The following is a 24098-nucleotide window of genomic DNA, read 5'->3' on the forward strand; positions in this document are numbered from 1 at the left end:
TCTAGGATAAATCCCGACTAGATAATTAACTACAGATCATATTTGTAGCAGTGAACATTATTACAGAAGGATCCGACTTCCTTATACCAGATTCTAAAGAAACTTAACACTGTACAGTTCTGCTACCAACAATATGAGGACAGTGTAACACACACTAGAGTTGTTGGTCCAACCACATGAAGAAGGCAACTGAAACACACTCATGTCCTTCACAGCTTAAAACAATATGAGGACATGACGACTGAACACATGTAGAGTTCATGTTCCTGACTTCTAACTTCTCCTGCTGTTGTCAATAAAAGCTCTAAACCCAACACTGATGTAAAGCCATCTATTTCCCCAGAAATTAAATCATGTAAACTGATCAGCAGGAGGTTAAATGGACAAAAACATGTGTAAAAGGACAAAAATATCAAATGTAGTCAGAATAAAGATCACGCTGATGCTTAAAGGGAAAGTTTGGACTAACAAATGGTATAGACAATTACTTTCTCCTAATGCTAATGTTGATTTTGGTTAACTTTGACTGAAACTGATTGTTTTAATACAATTAAAGTGCATTTCATTTATGCACTAGGCCCATCTGACACATATACTTGATACCAAATACAAAAACATGATGTGTAACCTGTTGGAAGAATGAAGTGGGTAAGTCACTCACCGATTGGTCTGTATGAGGCTGAGACAGGACCTCAGCACTTGGTGTCTGCAACAAAAGACAATATAACGTCAGAAACATTCTCTAGTATAAATCCCGACTAGATGATCAACTACAGATCATATTTGTAGCAGTGAACATTATTCACAGAAGGATCTGACTTCCTTATACCAGATTCTATAGAAACTTAACACTGTACAGTTCTGCTACACACAATATGAGGACAGTGTAACACACACTAGAGTTGTTGGTCCAACCACATGAAGAAGGCAACTGAAACACACTCATGTCCTTCACAGCTTAAAACAATATGAGGACATGACGACTGAACACATGTAGAGTTCATGTTCCTGACTTCTAACTTCTCCTGCTGTTGTCAATAAAAGCTCTAAACCCAACACTGATGTAAAGCCATCTATTTCCCCAGAAATTAAATCATGTAAACTGATCAGCGGGAGGTTAAATGGACAAAAACATGTGTAAAAGGACAAAAATATCAAATGTAGTCAGAATAAAGATCACGCTGATGCTTAAAGGAAAGTTTGGACTAACAAATGGTATAGACAATTACTTTCTCCTAATGCTAATGTTGATTTTGGTTAACTTTGACTGAAACTGATTGTTTTAATACAATTAAAGTGCATTTAATTTATGCACTAGGCCCATCTGACACATATACTTGATACCAAATACAAAAACATGATGTGTAACCTGTTGGAAGAATGAAGTGGGTAAGTCACTCACCGATTGGTCTGTATGAGGCTGAGACAGGACCTCAGCACTTGGTGTCTGCAACAAAAGACAACAATATAACGTCAGAAACATTCTCTAGTATAAATCCCGACTAGATGATCAACTACAGATCATATTTGTAGCAGTGAACATTATTACAGAAGGATCCGACTTCCTTATACCAGATTCTAAAGAAACTTAACACTGTACAGTTCTGCTACCAACAATATGAGGACAGTGTAACACACACTAGAGTTGTTGGTCCAACCACATGAGGAAGGCAACTGAAACACACTCATGTCCTTCACAGCTTAAAACAATATGAGGACAGTGTAACACACACTACAATCACTGGTCCTACCATATGAGGACTTCTTCTTAAACACACTCATGTCCTTCACAGCTTAAAACAATATGAGGACATGACGACTGAACACATGTAGAGTTCATGTTCCTGACTTCTAACTTCTTCTGCTGTTGTCAATAAAAGCTCCAAACCCAACACTGATTTAAAGGCATCTATTTCCCCAGAAATTAAATCATGTAAACTGATCAGCGGGAGGTTAAATGGACAAAAACATGTGTAAAAGGACAAAAATATCAAATGTAGTCAGAATAAAGATCACGCTGATGCTTTAAGGAAAGTTTGGACTAACAAATGGTATAGACAATTACTTTCTCCTAATGCTAATGTTGATTTTGGTTAACTTTGACTGAAACTGATTGTTTTAATACAATTAAAGTGCATTTCATTTATGCACTAGGCCCATCTGACACATATACTTGATACCAAATACAAAATATGATGTGTAACCTGTTGGAAGAATGAAGTGGGTAAGTCACTCACCGATTGGTCTGTATGAGGCTGAGACAGGACCTCAGCACTTGGTGTCTGCAACAAAAGACAACAATATAACGTCAGAAACATTCTCTAGGATAAATCCCGACTAGATAATTAACTACAGATCATATTTGTAGCAGTGAACATTATTACAGAAGGATCCGACTTCCTTATACCAGATTCTAAAGAAACTTAACACTGTACAGTTCTGCTACCAACAATATGAGGACAGTGTAACACACACTAGAGTTGTTGGTCCAACCACATGAAGAAGGCAACTGAAACACACTCATGTCCTTCACAGCTTAAAACAATATGAGGACATGACGACTGAACACATGTAGAGTTCATGTTCCTGACTTCTAACTTCTCCTGCTGTTGTCAATAAAAGCTCTAAACCCAACACTGATGTAAAGCCATCTATTTCCCCAGAAATTAAATCATGTAAACTGATCAGCAGGAGGTTAAATGGACAAAAACATGTGTAAAAGGACAAAAATATCAAATGTAGTCAGAATAAAGATCAAGCTGATGCTTAAAGGAAAGTTTGGACTAACAAATGGTATAGACAATTACTTTCTCCTAATGCTAATGTTGATTTTGGTTAACTTTGACTGAAACTGATTGTTTTAATACAATTAAAGTGCATTTCATTTATGCACTAGGCCCATCTGACACATATACTTGATACCAAATACAAAAACATGATGTGTAACCTGTTGGAAGAATGAAGTGGGTAAGTCACTCACCGATTGGTCTGTATGAGGCTGAGACAGGACCTCAGCACTTGGTGTCTGCAACAAAAGACAACAATATAACGTCAGAAACATTCTCTAGTATAAATCCCGACTAGATGATCAACTACAGATCATATTTGTAGCAGTGAACATTATTACAGAAGGATCCGACTTCCTTATACCAGATTCTAAAGAAACTTAACACTGTACAGTTCTGCTACCAACAATATGAGGACAGTGTAACACACACTAGAGTTGTTGGTCCAACCACATGAGGAAGGCAACTGAAACACACTCATGTCCTTCACAGCTTAAAACAATATGAGGACAGTGTAACACACACTACAATCACTGGTCCTACCATATGAGGACTTCTTCTTAAACACACTCATGTCCTTCACAGCTTAAAACAATATGAGGACATGACGACTGAACACATGTAGAGTTCATGTTCCTGACTTCTAACTTCTTCTGCTGTTGTCAATAAAAGCTCCAAACCCAACACTGATTTAAAGGCATCTATTTCCCCAGAAATTAAATCATGTAAACTGATCAGCGGGAGGTTAAATGGACAAAAACATGTGTAAAAGGACAAAAATATCAAATGTAGTCAGAATAAAGATCACGCTGATGCTTTACGGGAAAGTTTGGACTAACAAATGGTATAGACAATTACTTTCTCCTAATGCTAATGTTGATTTTGGTTAACTTTGACTGAAACTGATTGTTTTAATACAATTAAAGTGCATTTCATTTATGCACTAGGCCCATCTGACACATATACTTGATACCAAATACAAAAATATGATGTGTAACCTGTTGGAAGAATGAAGTGGGTAAGTATGAGGCTGAGACAGGACCTCAGCACTTGGTGTCTGCAACAAAAGACAACAATATAACGTCAGAAACATTCTCTAGTATAAATCCCGACTAGATAATTAACTACAGATCATATTTGTATCAGTGAACATTATTACAGAAGGATCCGACTTCCTTATACCAGATTCTAAAGAAACTTAACACTGTACAGTTCTGCTACCCACAATATGAGGACAGTGTAACACACACTAGAGTTGTTGATCCAACCACATGAGGAAGGCAACTGAAACACACTCATGTCCTTCACAGCTTAAAACAATATGAGGACAGTGTAACACACACACTACAATCACTGGTCCTACCATATGAGGACTTCTACTTTCCTGTTGGAGGTTGAGACAGGATGGAAGGAGAGCAGGAAGTAGCTGGCACAAATGATTCTATTGACACAACAGGTCAGTGAGATTAATGAACTGAACACAACAGACTCTTTCAAAATAAAACAGGAAAAATGGCATGAAAATACAAACGTTGTAATATACAACCCTAACATAAACTCCTTAAAACAATGTTAATAACGTTAAGCCAAACTCAACTAACCCGCCACTAAACATAAGAAACTCAAAAACCTTAGAATAACGTCAGAAACGCTGGGCCAGAGACCCAGACCCTATTGGTTTGTGCTAAATACGAAAACATTATTATTAACATTTAAATCCCCAAACATATCTTGTGTTGAAAAAAAAAAATGTGTGTTGCAGTTAGCTACACTTAAAAAGAGCTTAGACTGACTGTCTGTGCAGTTGAAGATGCAGAGCACGTGCAAGGCCACAGGTCCCTTTAACTCCAGTGGGAATTTAAAACAGTTAAATTAAACTTCTAATATCTATTGTTGAAGATAAATCTTAAGTAATTTTTAGCATTTATCATCATTCATCACACAGTTTGTTCAAATCGATTGTGTATTGTTTTAGTTCCGTTTAACTAGCGTTAATTAGCTTGTTAAACATACAACTTTACCTTGCTAAATGTGCGTCGAGTCATGGATATCAAAGGTAAATACATACGTCAAGACAAATCTCTGCTGAGTGCTGAAGGTCCCGGATGTGCAGTTCACTCAGAGCTCCGGCGAGTTTGTATCTTGCCGTGACCAGCAGCTCTTTGGTTGAGGCTTTCGAACAATCAGATGCAGCGTTACTCACTTGTTGTCCAATCACAGACGTCGTTCTATGCTCCACTGACGAAATGCCGCATCCTCTCACCAGCCACGGGCTCTCCTCGTCCATTTAACAACAAAAACACAGCAACACTCGCTGTATTTGAGGTAGGAACACTTGAGAAGTGTCACAGTGTTTTGCAAACTGCTGTTACAGTTAATTTCGTTCCGTTAATTTGTTTGGTTCCTATTCTTAAGTAACACTTAAATACACATGTGGTTAGCTTGCTGGTCTAGTTTAAGTTAGCATGGGCATGCTGTTCACTGATGGAGTAATGCCAAAATTGGCCTGATATTGTCAGTGTGTTATCATAAACATGTCCTAATTTGTCATGAAAAGAAGAGCAGTACCCTAGACCCTCAAGTGAAAATACAGATAATAGATAAGCAATTTAAGAAAATAAGTATAATGTGTATAATAAATGATTTTACTGTCACTTTCCTGGGTTTGTTGACCCAGCATTTTAAGTTTTAGTTTGTTTGGATGTCGATGTTTATTTATAAGTTCTTTAGGTTAGCTAAGTTCATTTGTTTATTAGATTACCCTTGTGATGTCTGTTTTATTGTGAAAGTCCTTGTCCTATATGCAGTGAGTCTAGTTTTGTTTCCCCTTGTCTTGTTAGGTCTGATTTGTCCCAGCTGTTCCTCATCCCCTCATTGTCTCTCTGTGTACTTACAAGGGCTTGCAAAAGTATTCGTCCCCCTTTTCCACATTTTGTCACATTACTGCCACAAACATGAATCAATTTTAATGGAATCCAATTTCAGCAAAAGGTGGTTCTACAAAGTATTGACTCAGGGGGCTGAATAATTACGCACACCCCTTTTCAGTTATTTATTTGTAAAAATGTTTGGAATCATGTATGATTTTCATTCCACTTCTCACGTGTAGACCACTTTGTATTGGTCTTTCATGTGCGAGTCCAATAAAATTGATTCATGTTTGTGGCAGTAATGTGACAAAATGTGGAAAAGTTCAAGGGGCGAATACTTTTGCAAGCCACTGTAAGTCCTGTCCTCATTTGTTCAGTGTCAGGTCATCTGTTGTCTTTGGTGCCACGTTTCCATGTTCCAGGTATGTTTGTATCCATGTCAGGTTTCATGGTTTGTCCCCAGGTTAGGTTATTGTTTAGCTTCACTTCTGCCTTTTGTTTTGTAATCTTTTAATTCAATTAAATTCAATTTTATTTATATAGCACCAAATCACAACAACAATCGCCTCAAGGCGCTTTATATTGTACAGTAGATCGCACAATAATAGATACAGAGGAAAAACCCAACAATCATACGACCACCTATGAGCAAGAACTTTGGCGACAGTGCGAAGGAAAAACTCCCTTTTAACAGGAAGAAACCTCCAGCAGAACCAGGCTCAGGGAGGGGCGGGGCCATCTGCTGTGATTGGTTGGGGTGAGAGAAGGAAGACAGGATAAAGACATGCTGTGGATTAATAACAAGTATGATTCAGTGCAGAGAGTCTATTAACACATAGTGAGTGAGAAAGGTGACTGGAAAGGAAAAACTCAGTGCATCATGGGAATCCCCGGCAGCCTCGTTCACTGCAGCACAACTAAGGGAGGATTCAGGGTCACCTGATCCTGCCCTAACTATATGCTTTAGCAAAAGGAAAGTTTGAAGCCTAATCTTAAAAGTAGAGATAGTGTCTGTCTCCCGAATCCAAACTGGAAGCTGGTTCTGCCTATTTTACCAGCCTTAATAAACAGCTTGCTTTCTGTTAATATTAAAATTTTCTTTCACGTTCCTTTGTGTCTGCATTTTGGGTCCATTCCTCAAATTCATACATGTGTCTAACCGTTTTTCCCACTCGGCGACACACCCGTCGGGGTCAAACTCTGGTAATTGGTGATTCTGTTCTCAGACATGTGAAGCTAGAGACACCGGCAACCATAGTTAATTGTCTTCCAGGGGCCAGAGCAGGCGACATTGAAGGAAATTTAAAACTGCTGGCTAAGTGTAGTGAAGTAGATTCTGGGGTAGGATTTTACATGATGTCCACAAACGCACCACTAACATCCACACCTTCCCAGTTGACAATTAGCAGGCTTATAAGAAACAGCTGCGCTTCACTACCAGAAGGAGTCATTTGGTAGTCTTGTCCATCCAAGGTGGCTGCGAGCATTAGGCAGTTAAGCGCTGCAGATCTCTCCAGGAAAGTTACTCAGTTTAGTATTGCCCTTTAGAGAGTGGTAAGTGGGACTCTTGTGTTCATCATAACGTGGCATAGTAGGGTGGACTTTGACAACTGTTTCCCTCTTTTGTTGCAGGCTTGCACTATACTACTGCTGTCTTGTCATATGCTGTTTTGTTTGTTACGCAATGCTTTTATAACAAACAGTAATTTGGGGTGTATTTGTTTTATGTAGATCTTTTACTAATCTGTTTAATGTTTTTATGCTTTCTTTTATTGCTTTAGTGGAGGTGTGGCTGCTTGTTGAGGGGCTAGGCACGTGAGGTGGAATCCCTCCCGATGCATGCGAGTGTACACACCGGGCATAGGTAGATGCACCGTTTAGTGTGAGTGAGGTCTGCAGTGAAATCACATGGGTGAGTAATTGGTGGCACCCTTGGGCACTCCTCCTGTAGGTTGCCTCCTCAAGTGGCCGGTCTCCACCATTTTGTTTAGTTGCTCTTTTCATCATGTTGTGATTGTTTTTAGGGTAGCATCGTGGTAGGGAGTCTGGTCGTTTTAATTAACTATTTTGCCGTCTCAACCCTGCTACCTTAGGTGCCTCTTTGATTTTATAATTCTATGTTTTTAGTAGTTCTTCTTAATAAACCTTGATTTGTAAAATTCACCTGCCTCACCTTTGCCGTTAATAACAAGTCTGTGGGCTTTGGTTGCCAGTGTAACACTTACATTGGCTAGAGATATCTTTCCTGGGGTGTAACTCCCTCCCCAGGTGGCGTTGTCAACATCTTAGTTACCGTCCCGGTTATTCCTCATTCGCGCCACCACATAAGGGTAAACGTAAATTCAGTAAAATCATAATTCACATCGGCAGTAATGACACCCAGTTACGCCAATCGGAGGTCACTGAAATCAATATCGAATCAGTGTGTAACTTTGCCAAAACAATGTTGACTCTGTAGTTTTCTCTGGTCCCCTCCCAATCAGACCAGGAGTGACCTGTTTAGCTGCATTTCTCCTTAAATTGCTGTCTGTGTTGTCCCAGAAATGATGTCGGCTTCATAGATAATTGGCAAAGCTTCTGGAGGAAACCTGGTCTTGTTAGGAGAGCGGCATCCATCCCACTTTGGATGGAGCAGCTCTCATTTCTAGAAATATGGACAAATTTATTAAAGCCCCAAAATATGACTATCCAGAGTTGGGACCAAGAAGCAGAGTTGCAGTCTTACACGCCTCTCTGCAGCTTCTCTCCTCCTGCTACCCCCAAAACCCATCTCCACTGAGACCGTGTCAGCTCCCAAACAGACAAAAACAAACTAAAACCAGCAAAAAACAATTTAAACATAAAAAAAATCAAAAGAAAGAACAATACAGTATCCACATCTGAACCAAAGAGTAAAACATTGTGGATTATTAAATATTAGGGCGCTCTCCTCCAAGTCTGTTAGTACATGACTTAATAATTGATCAACAAATCGATTTACTCTGCCTTACAGAAACCTGGTTGCAGTCGGATGATTATGTTAGTTAAAATGAATCAACACCCCGAGTAATTCTAACTACCAGAAATCGCAAAGCACAGGCGGAGGGGGCGGTGTGGCAGCAATTTTTCACACCAGCCTATTAATTAACGAAAGACCAAGACAGACTTTTAATTCATTTGAAAGCCTGATGCTTAGCCTCGTCCACCCCAGCTGTAAAACTCAGAAACCAGTCTTACTTGTTATCATCTATCGTCCACCTGGGCCTTACAGAGTTTCTGTCTGATTTCTCAGACTTTTTATCTGATTTAGTGCTCAGCTCAGATAAAATAATTATTGTGGGTGATTTTAACATCCATGTAGATGCTAAAAATGACAGCCTCAACATGGCATTTAATCTGTTATTAGACTCAATTGGCTTCTCTCAAAATGTAAAAGAACCCACCCACCACTTTTATCACACTCTAGATCTTGTTTTAACATATGAAATAGAAACTGAACATTTAACAGTGTTTCCTGAAAACCCTCTGCCGTCTGATCATTTCCTGATAACATGTACATTTACAGTAATTGATTACACAGCAGTAAAGGCCCTGTGTGGTGCCTATGGGTCTAGCTAGGCCCTGGTGCGGTGCAGATGGCCTCAGAAAACAGCACAGGCCCTGGTTGAGGCTCAGTTGGTTTATGCTAGCAGCACAGGCCCTGGTGTGGTGCAGACAACTTCTGGTAGTAGCAGAGGAGAAAAAACCAAAACAAAAAAACAACCCAAAATTCAAAGCAGACATTCAACAAGGAGACATGCTGCTGCCCTCTTGGAATTCAGAGTCGAGACTGAGCCTGATGATCATACTGAATCACATGACAGCGGCAGGAATCTCTAAGTTCAACTGCAGATTGCAGATGCAATTATATTAATGCAGATTAATATAAACTCTTCAAGGGTCAAAATCTGCACACACATCATTCTGCTTAGTGAAGGTCAGACAATTTGTGCATTGATTTTGAGAAGTAAGACTCATTAAATAACAGTAATATAATTACACAAATGTTGAAACTTTATATTTTGAGACATTTTGTCAACAACAAAAAACCCCAAGATGTGCAGGCACTAATAACTGAATCTAAAGACCTTCATTTTGTCAAGATTTGCCTGATTTAACTGTTGTTACCCTTGCTTAAGCCCCAAGAAGGGTATAACCTGGGTCAAATGTGTTATTGTGTCTGACACACCTACAAAATGAGGACTACAGAGTGACGTCACTATAACCTGGGTCAAATGTGTTATTGTGTCTGACACACCTACAAAATGAGGACTCACAGAGTGACGTCACTGAAAGTGTGTTAAAAGTGTGTTTTGTTCCAAAACTGGCCAGTAGGCGGCGAAACTGAAAGTGAGCAAAAACGCTAAACACACTTAAACACACTTTTTCATAAAATTGTGATATTTCAGGACATTCGAGATTTTTGGTTTGGGAGCATGTTGGGGGCCTCTAGAACACTTTAGAAGGCTCGGAAAAATGAGGACCTCAAAAATGTCCTCATTTTTCCGAGCGTCCTCATTTTGTGAGTGTGTTATCATAAAATTGTCCTCAGATGTCACGAAAACAAGTGCACACACACACACACACACACACACACACACACACACACACACACACACACACACACACACACACACACACACACACACACGCGCATACACATACACTCTACGAATAAGTCCAGTTGAAGAGCAGTCCACTCTAGATTAACTTGTCACTAAAGTTGAGGACTACAGTCCTCGGGGGTTGTCTTATCCCTGCACAGATTGGCCTGCTAGCTGCTCCTTGTTGTTTGGTGAGCTCTTATCTGTCACTTGGAGCTGTGGCAAGTCAGACTTGGATAAGGACACATTCCTGACATCGCCGACACACTCAAAAAAGTATTTGTGTCAAAAATGGCATTCAGTCTGAAAGCTTTAATTGTAGGGTAACAGTTTTACAAAACAAGCTGAAAAGTATCTTTAGAATTTGCATATATACATTTACCAACCACTTCATTAGGTACACCTTTTCAGCTGCTTCTTAATGCAAATATCTAATCAGCCAATCACATGGCAGCAACTCAGTGCATTGAGGCAGACCTTTTTGAATCTGTGCCACAAGAATTAAAGCAGTTCTGAAAGCAAAAAAGGGTCCAACATAATACAAATGGTAGCTAATAAAGGTGTATCTAATAAAGTGTCCAGTGTTCATTATACATTTGTCGAAGATTATACTTTTATTTTTCAAAAATTTACTTTTAAGCTAATTTTGAATGTGAGAGTGAATGAATAGTGGCATTGTAAAGTGCTTTGGGTGCCTTGAAAAGCGCTATATGAAATCCAATCCATTATTATTATTATTAATAATAATAATAATAAAACGTTCTTTTTTAGCATTCTCTTGATCACCTAAGACTTAAGTGTATATTTATTTTCTTACTCATTTTATATCTATTTATTAGCTTTTTTTGCACTGATGTAACCGGAGCTCATCATCTTCCTCTCTGTATGCTGTCCTGGATATCGCAGAGATGACAAAAAAGTTTACTTTGACTTTTGACTTTGACTTTGGATCAGGCGACCCCGAACCATCTCTTAGTGTTTCTTCTTCACTCATTTCTTTCCACTATCTATTTAAACACCAGTACTTTATTTAATTATCAGTAATTATTAAACTTTGTCTCTCTCTTCCATAGCTTGCCTTTTGGCGTGTCGCTCTCTTCTCCTTTTCCATCTCCCCCCAGCCTTTAGCGGCTGATGACTGTTCCCCCCATAGCCTGGATCTGCCAGAGGTTTCTTCATGTTAAAAGAGAGTTTTTCCTTCCCACTTTTGCCAAGTGCTTGCTCACAGTATAGGCTACTTTGACCCATGCCAAATGTAGAAGCAGCCCCTGGTTTGAAAGACAGACTGAGAAGCCCATTGTAACCTTTCCTATCTTGGTGTTTTAAAACACCAGGAGGATCTTAACTCTGAAACCAAGGGACACTTCACACTCTTGTAGTGACTTGTCAGTCACATGGTATGGATGACCTATTCTTCATTCTTGTTATAATAGGGGACGTTAATTACTGAGTGAACACTGACTTTATATTCTTTAAGGCTTAAAATTAGTACTTGAGCCCATAAACCCATCAGAGTGTTTACTGAGGTCATCAGACGGTCTTATTGACATCTATACTATATAACTACTGTTTGCAACCAGAGGATTTGCCCACTACTGGCCTTATAAAACATAGCAAGCTTAAGGCACTTCTCCACAGGCTTTACTTTTTCAAACCCGGAAGCTAAAAACTATCTTTTGTGTACTGATTGCTGATTGGAATCACTGCATTAAGGCACCACAGAGTGACTCATTCAGGAGTGAAGTACATCTCCTCGCTGCCCCAGGAGGCAACAGAACCTGATGGCATGATAAAATACACCAGCGACCACTGAGCTGGAAAACTGTCAACTACAACCTTGGCTGAAACTGACAGGTGTCTAAAAGCACATGCATGACTGAAGCTTAGTAATAACTTTTCAATGAAGGATGTGCAGTAAAGGTCAAGCAGAATTTGCAATCTCATAAGCTGCAGAGCTGCACGGCAGGTGTGAAGTGTATATAAAAAAATACAATTTAAAAAGGCTGACCCATTTTCCAGTGAAGGGAGCAGTGTAACACACACACACACACACACACACACACAGATTGTAGTGCACTACAACAGTTTCTGTATGTTTTTCAGTCTTCATTTAAGCTTGCTTGTAATTTAAGCTGAACAGACACATCATCAAGAAAGCGGTGAGGGTGAAAACATCTGAGGAAGGCAGTGTGAGATTTACATCAGGCCCATATCAGGACAGATTTTGAAATTACTTGAGATCTCATTTATTCAAACTTCTTGGATGGGTGATGACCGCAGCAATATTTCATTTTTGTGACTAATCATCAGCCTCTCTGAGAGACACGGCACACTTGTTTATCTGTGTGAGTCACAACACCCCCATCCACAGAATAGGAAATAAATAAGTCAATAAAGTAAATGTTAGTATGACTTGAGATAATTTCTTCAACTCTGTGGGGATCTTTGAAGCTGTTACAGCTGCAAGTGTAATTACGCCGACTGCAACAATGACAAGGTTGCCCTCAGGGGATACGCGCTGAAGTAGCTTGAGCTGGTGCTAATTGAAGAGGAGGTAAATATGAGTGCACCATAACAGCTTCTTCTTTAAATACATAATTGAGTTGAAGGGCGCTTTAGCATTATTCCCCTTACAGTTTTTATGTTGTAAATACCATGGGGTGATTTGATTTTGTAGCCGGTTTGTTTTCGCAGGAAATCTGACCTCAATCTGTCTTACAGTGACATCATCATTTAATAAACACATCTTGTTTCCTCTTTAGTGAAAATGGTTTTTCTTCGCACTAATCTTCCTGTCAAAATCTAACAGATGATCAGAGTCCGCCGTCAGTAAAGTACGCCTGTAGGTTTTCTGAGCAGATCTGTGTAAATCTCGATAACTGATATGTTTGTAGTCATAAGCCTTGGTAAATAACTGAAATTCAAAACAAGACTAAAAAAAAGAATCTAGCTCAGCTTAGATTGTTTAAAAAAAAAACCTAAATACCTCTTCCATTAAAATATTTTTGTTCACTGAAGCCATAAAAACAACCCGTAAACAAACTGGAAAATGATGGTGACCCGTCAGCACGCTATGTTTCTGAATCTCCAGTTTAGCTTAGCCAATTCCATAAGCCTGTGTGAAGGACCTCAGATAGAAGTGTGTTTTGAAAAGAGGTAATCCAAGGCCTCAATACATCAATCATGTGGTATGGATGTATAGATAACACTTAAATCAAAGGATACTAAATAAAGCCGATTCTCACCTCCTTACTGGCCAGCAGGTTCTGTAATGTGAAGAAGAGAAGGAGAGCTTGTTTGTCTGAAGTAAATTTAAAGGCTTGTTTATCTTAAACTATGCAACATGCCATAATAAACAAATAAAATACTTGTAAAATCTGTCCAGAAATTAACATTAACAGAGAAAAATGGGTGTATTACAGTTACAGTACCTTTTTTTAGGGTACCTGCGAATACTGGCTTCCTGTCTGATACCAGTGTAAAATCAATAAACTGTATTCATCACTGTAACCACGAGACTCTGGGAAACAATCTTTGTGTGTGTGGCAACATCAAGCCAAATAAAAAATAAATTAGAATATATCAAATACATACTTTGCCCAGTATACACTTAATTATTTGAGGATAATAACAAGATAATAAATGACAAATAAAGCAAATAAAAATAAATCAATAAATAAGGGATGGATGAGCAAATCACTTCCTGAGTGGATAACTGTTGACACTTAGTCTCTAGTGGGCATTCCAGGCTCCAGTTGCCTAGGTAACCCTCTCTAATGTATTTATCACCCTGTCATTTGTACTCTCACTTTCACCTCAAGTTTAAATTGGGGCCCGCCCACTTTACATTGCCAGAGGTTATTTCACCCTCCACTGGTTAAAGTTGTCAAATGTCTTTCACTTTCTGTGATCTTTTTAAGCTTTTCAATATTGTTGGAATAAAAACTGTCATGCCAATAAAACACCTTTGAATTGAGCTGAATTGAATTGATTTGAACATGTTTAAGTGTCCTGAGGTCCATTAGTTCAACTTTGATACTAATCCACAATGTTACAGACAGTGTGTCAAAATGACATCAAACAAGTGTGCAGCATGCCTGGACTGATATGTCTTTTTTAATTGGTTACTATACATATATGCTAATACTGACACGTCTCCAACATTGTAAAATGTTCCAACGGCTATCGGTCAGTATAATAACTTTTAAATTACCTAATCTGGAAGAGATTTGATAACACGTAAAACCTTCAAACCTCTTTAAAACTAGTGATCATTTATCCAGATGTGTTACATTTTTTTGTGCAATCCTTTTTAGTCATATATTTTCCACACCTCCACAAAAAAGTAATTCTATGAACAATTCATTTTAGAAACAAGAACATGAAAAGACAGCTTCATTGCTCTACAATTATCAAGAGAAATAACATAATTTAACATCTGTAAGACGTAACTAGGAGTACAGGTTGTCAAAAAGAACCAAAGAAGTCAGCTTTATCATGACCCTAATTAATCAGTGTCAGCAAGCTAAACCTGGTGTTCACATTCACAGTGTTTGTAAAGTGAGAAACTGAGTGTTTCGGGCCATTCGAGGACAAATGTGGTTTAGTCTGGTAATGACGTTCAGCAGATGCAATTAGTTGTACATAGTCAAAGTACTTTTTTTTCAGTGCTTACCAACCCATGACAGAAGCAACTGGCTGTTGTTTATCTGCTATGACTCATACGTCTGGACTAAAGTTTGTTTTTCTTTATAGTTTTCCTCTAATTGTGAGTTCTGTTTTTCTTTGTGGACTGAAGGCGGTAAGAGACTTGATTGGGATGTCGCTAGCCCACTCTCTGGTCTGCTTAGCTCTGCGTTCTCAACACAATGACAGGATGCAGGCTGCAGGCAGTCTGGGCCAGGGCTTGCTGGGGTACAGTGGTGACCAGTTACCCACAAATGAATATAAAGACTTTAGTCTCAAAGAGAGCCAGATGGAGAGAAAAGAGTTTATTTCGGTCCGTATTTAGATCCTGTGAATTAGGGCTGCCACAAACGATTATTTTGATAGTCGACTAGTCACCGATTATTTTTGCAATTAGTCGACTAATCAGATCATGCATCGATTGGACGTAAAACTTACAGCTTGAAAATATGTTAAACGTTTATTTTGTGACCCAGAAAGAATAATAAGAGTAATATTAAAACTAACTAGCTGCCGCCATTGTTGACAACTGCGCTGGGCCGCACTATGAATTCTGGGACACAGCTTCTTCTTCTTCGGGGTTTAACGGCAGCTGGCATCCTTTACATGCACTGCTGCCATCTTCTGTTTCAGTCCGTTATTACACTTTTAAATCCTACTACTTATTCCTGCGTCTTTTGTGATCTTACAAAGCTTCAAACGACGCGTCGACTATTAAATCAGTCGTCGACGATTTTGATAGTCGACGTAATCGTGACTAGTCGACTAATCGTGGCAGCTCTACTGTGAATGTGCCTGTAAAAATTGAGTGGTCTGTTTATTTTTGAATGTCTTGAGAATTTTCTGATGTGAATTTTGTTGAATGAAAGGAGGAGTTTTCCCTTATTGAGCGTCTTCGATGTTGAATTATTTTTTTCCCACTGGAGTTTCTGAGAATAGCTTGACCCTTTAGTGACTGACCAGCAGGCACATTAGACATGTCAAGCCCCTTTGAGGATAAATCCTGTTGTCTGCCCCCGTCTCCTTGGAGACTCAGGGGCAGCCAGTGCAGAGGTTCTTTCAAAAAGTATAATCTGAAAAACCTTTCCTCTCACCTAAAACTGAATTCTGGCTATTTCTCAAGTAAGAAATTTGGTCAAAGCGCATTAGCAAATTCTCTAAGGTGTGCTACCTGTTCGCTCGTGGAGGCCAGTCGTTGCTCAGTGCTGTTTGCGGCCAGGGTTCAGACCCCGCAGAACCAGCTTTGTGAGTGACGCCGGGGAATTGGCGTCAACATTTTGCTTGGCGAGCTTCCAGTGTCATGAACTGGAGGGAGTGCGAGGGAAGGGAATGGAATGAGCAGGAGAAAAAAAAAGAACGGGAAATAGAGCTAATATTTTTAACTCCTGCAATGCGTCACAGAGATATATGGCCCCATCTGCTGAAAATAAAGGCATCCAGAAAGAAAGGAATCCTCAGCCAGGATCTGATGTTATTCGGTGACATACAATTTGCCTCAGGTTATGACTCCATGATGTCTGTAAGAGGTAGTAAATATCTCCTTGTCTATTTTTGCTATATTTTTATTGCCTTTCTGTGTATATATACAAAAAGGGCCGAGATGCTGCGCATATGTGTGTGTTTGACTGAGACCTCGTCTGTGCAAAGACTGTTGATTCAGCTGGAGTCTCCTGAACGCCTGACAGCCAAGTGACATCCTCCGTCACTGGGTGCCGGTGTGCAATCATGACTCAATAAGCCCAGGAAATCAGGGGAGAGCCGGAGAGTGAAAGAAACACACATTGGGACCGAGCAGAGTGAAGAGCAGTGGAGCAGAGGTTAGCCGGCCTCGGGGGTTTGTGGGCTCCAGAGCTGAGCTTCAACTTGCATACATCATGTTCCAAGACCTCCCTGGAGAGTACAGAATGTGTGAACATGAGAAACCCTTTGGGTGTGTTGGTTCGAACCTGGGTTAATCTTCTCTCCGTAGGAGCATATACACAAAGTCAAAACACTGAAGTGTGTTTGGTCATAATAAGTTACTGTGTCACAAAAATATCAACAAGGGAGTGTTAAGCATTATAAAACAAGGTTAAAAATCTTGACAAACCACAGTTATTGCACACCATAAAGTGCACGCAAAAGATGGACGTAGCACAGCGCCTTATACTGGTATTCTTACTACTAGCCAGCAGGGGGCAACTCCTGAGGTTACAAAATAATGTCAGCTCCCTTGTTCTATGACCTCAAAAACCTATTCACTTGCTGGGCCTATGTCCTCATTTTAGGTTTGACAGCGTTTTAGTAGATAAAGTGAATGACTTGGACATGAACTGAACTGCAGTTTGGGTGGCGGTTCCCAGGCCTAGCAGATCCCCATGTACTAAATAGAAGTGAAGAAGTTAAAGAATTGAAAAGTGGAGGGAGGCTGGGACACGTAAACAAGAATGAACAGCTTGTAGAACTGGGGGAACATATATAGATAAGATCCGGAAGGAGGGTTTGGAGGTGTGGTCCCGCTCCTGAAATTCCCATAATCTCCAATTGAAACCTATTGAATAAAACATGAAGTAAATAATATTCCCCAATATTGTCTGTTAGCACAGTAAAGTAAGGCCTGTGACTGGGAGATTGACAAGTTGTTAGCCAATAAGCAGCCCTTACAATTTGGCCATTACATGCAATTTGATTGCAATAATACAGCTATCATAAATCTTTGCTGTCTACACACACAGATTCAAATTTTCTACTCACATTCAGATTTAAGCTAGAACCTCATAGATCTGAAGCAGAAATTTAGAAATTCCTACACATGTGCTGCTGAATTGGGATTTAACTGCACAAAGACTGAGTTGGATTGATTGCAATGTGTTGCAAATGTGTCTTTATTTAAAATTTAGACGTTAATTGTTTGGAAACCAGTCTCTCTGACAGTAGTTGTTATCAGTCCGAGTCCGACCACAATTGTTTGGAGACAGTTTTCCTCCTACCAGATGACCTGTTTAGTTGTCTTCTGATTGAAAGTGGGAGTGCATGGGAAGTTGCTGTCATAATTTTACATGTGACTGAGTCATTATTCAACTTAAAGAATTTGGATTTTGCTGATCTTGCATGTTTCTTATCCCAAACAAGCCTTTAGCCTTGCACCTGATTGGCAACCTGTCCAGGGTGGATGGATGGATGAATGGATGGATGAAACAACGTCTGATGCTTGGTAAATGTATTCATTGTGGGAAATAAAAACCTAGATAAACTCCTGGTAAATATAACTTGAAGCACTAGCCACATTCTGAATGGGAAATTACCTTTAAGAATGTTTAAATTCATATAGTTTACTGATCACAATATAAGCATTAATTTTGCTAACTAGCAAGTTTACAAATTAAACAGGTTTTGTGTCATTTTGTAGGTAAATTACAAGTGTAAAAATGGCATGAAATCAAACCATTACAACCTTTGTGAACAGTTACTAAATTACAGTTTCACTACAGATCTACAGCGTTGTGCAGCAAAAATGACGCCGCCAGGTGCACGACCTCTCGCTCTGTAAAAACTGAAGAGCTTGTTTTGCCAGAGACCTCAGTACGCATCTGCTGAAGCAGCTCCTGCATTCACTCCTTCATTATTGCCAAATGTTGTCATGTTCTCTGAGGAGGACTAATTTTCCTGTGCAGAGTTTTTTTTTTCTTAAGGTTTATATGAGTCAGTCAGGAAGAAATATGTTTGCGTCAGACCTCCACCATTAAGGTCAATATTTTAACAAGGGCAGGGTACTGGCTCATGACAGATGTGCAATTAAGGTAATAAATTTCCTGCGTATTCCTGCGTTACACTGATGTAGTTATTTTAACAGTAAACTTATCCATGCAGCGTGGATATGCTGAAAGATATATTTAACCAAAGCCATGTCTACAATTTGCTGAGTGAAGGGAATTAATTGACATGAACAATAAAAATATTTGAGGATCTTGGCATTGTGTTATCCAGGCCATAAATGTATCACTGTAAGGCTACGCACTGTAGCTGAGACATGGGACGATATCAACTGTAGATTAAAAATGTGGAAACAGACTGGTGGAAATTTCCTAAACAAAAAAAAATCAAAAGAGCATTTAAACTCATACAGTTTTTGCAGTTGGCAACATCTTTAGCACTGTCTGTATTTTCCCAGGTTGATAAATCCCACCCATCTGGCATCTCATCTAGTCAAAATGAATAATTCACACCTGCGCACAAGTCTGTTTTTTACCTGTAGTTACTTTCTAAATACACAACATATGCTGAGTGCAGTGATCTGATTTAGCCTGGAGTACACTCACCCACTTTGGCTGCTGTCAGTTTGGATATTTGTGTTGGGGGTTTGTGTACAAACCTACCAAGAGAAAAAACAAAGGCACCAAAAAAAGGGAAAAACTGGAGGTATGAAGGCTTCCTGCTTTTCAACCGAGCCCGTACGCTCGCTCTCTGCAAAGAATATCTCGCCTTTTCTCGTGGGAGCCCTCAGATTTAATGAGCTCAGCTGTTCAAGGCTATCTGCTGTTTAAGTTCTTCTGGGAACGCTCCATGTATGTTTTTCTTTTTCTCCCGGTGATGCCAGCCGTGCCCCTCCTCCTCGTGCCCACAGGGCTGCCGCTTCCTCCCAAGTCTTTGCTGTGGCAGAGAGCTGGTGGAACATTCTGTGTGGAGGCTAAGCCACAAGAGCCAAATAAGAGGTTTTGACCAATTAGAGAGCATTTTGAGCTCAGGGTTCCGGTTTGGATGGCAAACTGAGCGGTTCACAAAAAAGTGTGAAAGCACTGAAGAAGTTGGACGCAGGTGAGGAGGAGAGGGGGAGGATGGGCTGAGGCCGCCGGCAGATCCTGACCATGAAATGCCAGTAAGAATGTGTCACTAAAAAGCCCATCTATTCTCCCTCTTGGCAAACCATCCCCTTGTTGAGGCAGGGCTTAACTGGAGGGGTTTTTTTTTTTTGGTTAGTAGCATATGCTGTCTTGATTTCCTCCTATCCATCCGCTTTGATGCGGGCAGGAAACAGAAAAGAGATGTTTTTCGTATGAAGGCCGTGTCAAGGATGAGTGGATTTGCAATGAATTAGGGCTGGTTAAAAAATAGAAGCACTTACTGAGTGCGCGCCGTCCTGCAACGGAGATGGAAGCCGACCTCGATGCACTTGCGCCAAAGTGCCCAGCTGTAAGCCCCTCTCAGTGCCGATGAAGAAGACGTCTCCGGAGCAGAGCCAAAGCGTGTCTTTTTAATAGAAGAGGAGGAAACGAGATAAAGAGACATCCACCGACAGGCGTGAAATATCTGCCGTGGGAGAGCTTCGGCTCTGACTCTGCGATGACCTATCTCACTACCGAGAACAAGTAGCAATTATGCTACAGAAAGGGGCATGATAGGGCAGGATATGGGAGCCCTGCTTGTTGCCCCTTGCTATTCAAAGTTTACAGCCACTGAGGTCAGGGTTCACATGCAAGACTCCCCTCAGGGCTGTTTTTAGATTCACGCCATCGCACAAAGCATCCTTGTTTGAAATTGAAGTCTGAAATAGATTCTCTCTGATTCACAATGTGTTACTGCTTTTCTCTTTCCTATTCATTGTTTGTACTATAAATAGAGGACAACCTGAGAACCAGTGTGTTAAACCCAGTCAGGTTATGCAACTTATGCTAACAACAAATCCATTTTGGTGAAGATCACGTCCTCCTCCTCACCCAATTTCCCCAAGAGGGCCCAGTATTGCCATCTAATTCTCATGCCTATAATTGGATCGCACTATTCATACCTATATATTTTTTCTCTCTATGTGTGTGTGCACATGTACATATCCTGGCCTTTCCCAGCTCTGCGAAATAGACAGTACTGCCCAATAGGTCAGATTACATGTAAAGGGCAGCAGGGAAATGTTTTCATTCCGCACTGCTGTAAAAAATGTCAATAGAAATAAATCTGTTTTTCTAAAATGTTTTAAAAACAATTGGAAAAGCCACAGGAAGGAGTATCTTTATACCAAAGGATCAGCGTGATGTTTTGAAATATCGCTTGTCTTTTTTTTTAAGGAGGGACAGAGAGGAGCTCAAAGGAACAAGTGAATTTCATCCACCCTGCTGGTAGATTGTTTTCAATATTTTGTTATTTATATGACTTGTTTTAAGACTGGGAATGCGGTTAAAAATTACTTGTGTTTCTTTTATTTCTATGCCCTTTCCTTCCTTTTTTTCTCTTTTTCTGCCAGGAAATGTTCCCAGGATACCTCATCCTCTCATTGGGTCCCCCGCTCACGCAGCTGGGATTATGGAGAGAGGCTAGAATACTTATAAGGCCGAGTTCAGCGCTGCACCGCAGACAGAGTCGGACCGTGTCTCTCCGCCGATGCTGCTTGTCAAAGCAACAAAATAAAAGCGGCGGTACGTCAGGCCTGTGCAGCTTTTATTTGTCTCTGACTTATTGTTGTGGATCGACAGACAGGAGCAGAGCGACCTCCATCAGCGCTAATGATGACAAATGAGCAGGCTGATGAAATTTCATGATGACCGTATTGAGATGTGAAAACAAGAGAGGAGTTTATGTGCAGAGATTTTTATGAGACTTCGGGGGAAAGAGTGATTACAAATGAATATACTCGACTTATTGTCCGCAGCCTCCCTTGAAAACAATATCATTGCGAAAGCTGTCATGTGCCCGGTTTGTAAATGAGGTGAAAACGACTGGAGCTCAAGCTCATTGCTGGCATCTGGTTTGTGGTGCTCTGCTTGTATTCTCGGGTGACGGAGAGTGAGAGAAAGCTGCGGAGGCAATAACAAATCCGCACTCTCATAAAAGGGCCTCCAAAGATTCATTCTAGACATCTCTGTTTAGGTCATTATACACGCTCCAAACTTTTACTCAAGTCCTTGCACCGTGCCGCAGTGGTTGGTGGTCAGTGGGTCCACCCAGTCGCTGCAGAAGCGCCGACATGCCAGCCTGCACCACAGCGTCGTCCATTCTCAAGTTTAAAAGTAGCCCTGGTTTCCCAGATCCTCTTGGCACCTTATTATAGTGAGTCTCAGTTTATTGCTGGTAAATTCATCCCAAGACCCTGTTTAACCAAGAAGGGAAACCAGATTGTTTGGTGTATAACATGTTATTAGATTTTCTACTGTTTTGTACTTCATGCTCTCTGCTTTGAATTACAATTCAACTCTGGCTCTCTTTCACTGTGTCCTTATGTCCTGTTTCCCTCCACTCATCCCTAATCCATCACAGCAGATGTCTGCCCCTGGGCTGGTTCTGCTGGAGGTTTCTTCCTGTTAAAAGGAAGTTTTTTCTTGCCACTGTTGCCAGTTCCTTCCTTGTGGGGGTTGTCTGTTTGTTGGGGTTTTCTTTGTATTATTGTAGGGTCTTACCTAATAATATAAAGCACCTTGAGGTGAATGTTGTTGTGATTTGTGCACTATATAAATAAAATCAAATAAAATTGAATTGAATCTACGTATCAGCGTAGATGTGTGCCACTCTTGTCTCTCAGTGCTGCATTTTCTTCTCCTTTGTTCTCACTCATATGATGAAGCACTTTAGAAAAATTCATGTATAAATAAACCTGACTTGATTCGACTTGACTTTTGTTGACTAAAGTCCTCTGGGCTTTAAGCTGGTTAAAAGCCATGGGCTCATGTTGGTGTTAGTTGTGTCACAACAATACATGTCACAGGTGCCTAGTGCCCACTCGCATTTTCTCAGACTCCCACAAGCACATGGGAATATGGTAGGGAAAAAAAGATTGCTTGTTTACGCTGAATAGATGTGTGGACAGCTCATATTTGATTCACAGACTCATGACCTCTTGGGATTTGGAAATGAACCTGCCACAGTTCTTTAGAACGAGTTTCTAATCAGTAAGACTGGACAGCAATATGCACTTTGCTTTGCTTTTAAATGAATGGATTACGTATGCAAAAGACATCCCTATTAAATACATTACACATAAAGACACATATTTGTAATAAATACAGAGGATTAGTGAGGACACATGTTCTGTCTTGTTATTTTTATGAAAGTATTCTTAAGGAATAGGACGTTAGACATTACCTAAAGGCACGAATTGCAGTTGTCCACCTAATGCCTTCAAAGACCCAATTGTGTTGTTCCACTCATCCATGTTTACAGCTGAGTTGTGTTGATCTTTTTCTTTTTTTTGGCTGAACTAACGTCGATCATCTCGGCACTCCGGACTGACCTATGAACGAAAGCAAAGAAGAATCCTGCCCCCAAAAGAGCTTTTTAAGCCTCGTTTTTAAGTCCTGGTGACATCAGTCCATCTGTACACTTTCATCTTCTTATCCAATTTAGGGCTGTTAGTGGGGCTGGAACCTGTCACCGCTCTCGAGGCAGGGTACACCCTGGACAGGTCTCCAGTCTGTCACCTGGCTAAGACTTTGAGCCAAACTCTTTTCAGGAAAGTTTGAGGCTTTGTTTTTCATTGAGGCAAGTGTGGCTGTACAACTGACTAATAAATCTTTGTTCCAGTCTTTTCAGTCAGATGCAGTTGTAGTTGTAGTTTTAAATTTCAATGCTTTAAAATGCTTCATATATAGTATTTGTGTGCTTGTGTGTGTCCAGAGGGTGGAGAAACTGAGTTTTGACCAAAGCAAGGAGATTTTGGTGCAGCACTTTCTTTATGACTGATTTCCCTTGGTGTCAGCCAACAACCTCCACTTACCAACTGGTTCGGGACATGCCTTTTTTTCCTTGTGAGATTGCAGTCCGGTTGCAAACTGATTTCTTTGTCTGTGAGACTGAGAAATTAAACAAAACAATTCAGTAAATGAGAATGTTATAGTTTATATAACTTTTGTTTGACAGTTTGTTGGACTTGATTTAAGTGCAGACTTATGATTCCACGACTTTTCTGAGTATTGCCCTTAATGCAGGCCCCACAATTTTATTTTCTAAGTCATATAAATATTACATGACTGCTTTTCACATGCCCAAAGACCATTCGCTTTAACTTCACCTGTATGTTTAATTCTGGGGTCATTTCAACCGTCGCCGTCTTTCTTCCAGCCAAAACACAGATGGGGCATTATGGTACTTTTTTATTACTCTTTCACACCCTTCAGATAACACCAGTATTAACGATCGCACTATGAAACTAGAAACCACCTGTCACATTTGCT

At 40.1% G+C, this 24098-nt stretch overlaps 2 long non-coding RNA genes across 4 annotated transcripts in view; one reads left to right on the forward strand and one right to left on the reverse strand.

Moving 5' to 3' along the window:
- LOC120443218 overlaps positions 1 to 20119 on the reverse strand; it is a 36282-nt gene extending 16163 nt beyond the window's left edge. Inside the window, exon 1 of one of the 3 annotated variants that reach the window (XR_005615246.1) lies at positions 20066 to 20119. This is a non-coding gene — a long non-coding RNA (uncharacterized LOC120443218). Of the gene's footprint in view, positions 1 to 13523; positions 13582 to 20065 lie in introns of those variants that run through there. The other 2 variants (XR_005615242.1, XR_005615243.1) reach the window with 2 other exon arrangements.
- On the forward strand, positions 7549 to 22364 carry LOC120443219. The gene is made up of 3 exons (XR_005615247.1): positions 7549 to 7568; positions 21003 to 21053; positions 21179 to 22364. It is a non-coding gene; the product is annotated as an uncharacterized LOC120443219 (long non-coding RNA).
- Positions 22365 to 24098: the final 1734 nt, after the last annotated feature.

The sequence above is a fragment of the Oreochromis aureus genome, linkage group 13 (assembly GCF_013358895.1).
Source record: "Oreochromis aureus strain Israel breed Guangdong linkage group 13, ZZ_aureus, whole genome shotgun sequence".
Taxonomy (NCBI): Eukaryota; Metazoa; Chordata; class Actinopteri; order Cichliformes; family Cichlidae; genus Oreochromis; species Oreochromis aureus.